Source organism: Malus domestica, chromosome 03 (genome assembly GCF_042453785.1).
Source record: "Malus domestica chromosome 03, GDT2T_hap1".
Classification (NCBI taxonomy): Eukaryota; Viridiplantae; Streptophyta; class Magnoliopsida; order Rosales; family Rosaceae; genus Malus; species Malus domestica.
The window spans coordinates 5,249,385-5,252,604 of NC_091663.1; the positions used below are offsets into that span (position 1 = coordinate 5,249,385).

General features: G+C 33.3%; 1 non-coding gene across 1 annotated transcript; it reads right to left on the bottom strand.

Moving 5' to 3' along the window:
• Positions 1-568: 568 nt before the first annotated feature.
• On the bottom strand, positions 569-700 carry LOC114824287 (small nucleolar RNA snoR136). The gene has a single exon (XR_003772429.2). It is a non-coding gene; the product is annotated as a small nucleolar RNA snoR136 (small nucleolar RNA).
• Positions 701-3,220: the final 2,520 nt, after the last annotated feature.

Here is a 3,220-nt window from a genome sequence, read left to right on the forward strand (position 1 = left end):
CGGTGTCGAGGCAACTATGATTTTTCTCCGGCGCATGTTTAAGTTACACATCCAAATAAAAGCCATTAGATCTCGTTAACTTTTGATCTAATGGCTCTTAGTTTAGTAATTTAAATATGCGGACCCAACACTCTTGTTCAAATATGTACTTTTAACCAATGTTCGTTCTTAATTTCATTTAAAAAGTTACGTTTATTCCTCTCCAATGGCGGTTTGTATGCGTATTTATCTTACTTTCTTGATTTGTCTTCTTTAATCTTGTGATGTTATTCTATTTTGCAAGTTTAGACCTTTAGAATCGACTTTAGAGTGGTTAGGTTTTATGTCCCCCGTTTTTCCATGACAAAAAAATAATTATGCTTCTCTCCTCCTATCAACCAGCAAATGATCACGATTAACCTACACCACAGTTCTAAAAGAACACTGTTTGCATTAAAACTGCAGTAATTTTAATGAAAATCTGGGTATTTTATCTTTTTTGGTTTGATTTAGAATAAAATGTTCGACAGAGGTAAAAGGTAAAGAAAAATAAAGTTGTATAAAAACAAAAGAAAGGGAGCGGAAGGTTGGATTTAGTCCTCCGACGTCCAAATACCACACAGAAATCGTGGCATTAGATAGCTAGGAGAACATCTTTCTCGGCTCATAATTCTGCCTTAAGCACAGATTAAATAAATTTGGAGAAAAATCATAATTCCAACAAATAAGAGAGAAGCCAAAGGAAATTTGTTCCCCCTCTCCTAACTTTCTTCTTCTCTTGCCTTTGCAAAAAATTGTCTCTAGTTGTTGTTCTTCTCCTTGCTGCACTAAGGTAAGAAAAAATTTAAATTTTTCCTTCTCTTTGATTTTTTTTGGGAATCTTGGGACTTGAAATTTGTCGTGCGTACAATGTTGTCGTCGAAGTGGGGAGGAGCTGACTGGGATGTGACTGAGACACGACCGTTGGGAAACTGGGCGCGATTACTAACGGTCAACATGTCGAACCTTAAAATTCCGGTTTTACACTTGTTTCTGGTGTGGTTTTATTTGCCACGGGGCCACCGCGCACTTTGAAAATCTTGATTTGTAGCATAACCCAATCAAATTGCTACACGTATTGTTCTAAATACACTCTTTGTCGCTGGACTAAAACAACTCAATTACAACTCGTTGACAATTTTCTCTTTCAAACTAAGCAAACCGTTCACATTCTTCATTATAGAATTATAGATCTTTGAAAATTTTCATGTTACATCACATTCCCGGCATGTTCTTGATATTTTTTTTATAATTATTATCTACACTGAAATTTTGCACAGTAGGACGGAAAAAGTTTATGAAATATTAATATATTGAATTTATATAGGAATCATTCTTATATTTGGTCAAAAAATTTGAGTTTATGATACCAATACATTGAACTCATGGGTTCAATATATTAAACCCATGAGTGTAATACTAATATATTGAACTCAGATTAGTGTAGCAGTAGTGTTATCAATATCAAACTCAGATTGCCTGATTCCTATATATAAGTATCACACTTACTCAAATTACTGTGGAATGCCTAAAAAGTGTGAGAGTGGCCTAAACCCCACTAAGGGTTAGGCATAATTGTTTAGTTTGAATACCACTAGATTGTGATGTGTTCTTTGTGATTAGGTGTGGACGATTTTATTATGCTGGACTTTGACCCGGTGATAATATGATTTCACAAATGCATTTTAACATCAGGATGTCATCTTACTCGCATTAAGTTGTAATAGGCCGTAACTTAATGTTGAGTTCACTATGGGCTTGTTTCAAAGTGCCCCATAAAATTACTGGAAACGCTTTTAGAGATATAAGCATAAGTTTCAAAAATATTTTAATCATAAGTGTTTTTGATCATTTTAATACACTTCTAAACTATGTAAGTTGCTTTCTCATTGATGTGTCCGAGAGATAAAAAAGGCCTTGCACCTGCTTTTGGTTAATATGCAGGCCCAAGACCAAACAAACTTAAACAAATTTTCTTTTATAGTCTATTTTTTTCTCCTACGTGCCACTTTAACCAATAAAAGAGACTATCTATTAGTCTGGACTATGAAGACAAGTGTTTTTTATTTTAAAGCGTTAATAAAAAATAAAAAAATTAGCTACAATACTTACATATATTTTATAGAGTGCATTTTTGCTTACCACCATGTAGTGTGGTGTATACTCACCATCTTATTTATCACCATTAGATGAGTTTGAATATTGAGATTTGTGCTTATCTACTACACGAATCTCGAAATTCAAATTCATCTAACTGTGATAACTAGGGTGGTGAGCATACACCGCACTAAATGGTGGTGAGCAAAAATGCTCTCTATTTTATATAATTGTCATCTGATAGTTAGATACAATTCATGTGAGATAGTAATGGTATTAAATAAATATACAACTATTGTAGTCAAAATAAAAAAATAAAAAAATCATTTCTTTAACGGTTGCTTTATTAACACCTCACATATGGTAAAAACACACCACAATCAAAATTTTCCTCCATTATACCAAATTTACCCTTCTTTGATTAAACCTCCATTAAACAAAACCCCCAGATTTCCACAAACACAGAGTCCACCAGTACACATTAGCTAGGAATGAACTCCTAACACAGTTTTGAGAAACCTGCAGAATAAGCTCCTTGGAAAACGGTGTCGAGGCAACTATGATTTTTCTCCGGCGCATGTTTAAGTTACACATCCAAATAAAAGCCATTAGATCTCGTTAACTTTTGATCTAACGGCTCTTAGTTTAGTAATTTAAATATGCAGACCCAACACTCTTGTTCAAATATGTACTTTTAACCAATGTTCGTTCTTAATTTCATTTAAAAAGTTATTCCTCTCCAATGGTGGTTTGTATGCATATTTATCTTACTTTCTTGATTTTTCTTCTTTAATCTTCTGATGTTATTCTGTTTTGCAAGTTTAGACCTTTAGAATCGACTTTAGAGTGGTTAGGTTTTATGTCCCCCGATTTTCCATGACAAAAAAATAATTATGCTTCTCTCCTCCTATCAACCAGTAAATGATCACGATTAACCTACACCACGGTTCTAAAAGAACACTGTTTGCATTAAAACTGCAGTAATTTTAATGAAAATCTGGGTATTTTATCTTTTTTGGTTTGATTTAGAATATAATGTTCGATAGAGGTAAAAGGTAAAGAAAAATAAAGTTGTATAAAAACAAAAGAAAGGGAGCAGTAGGTT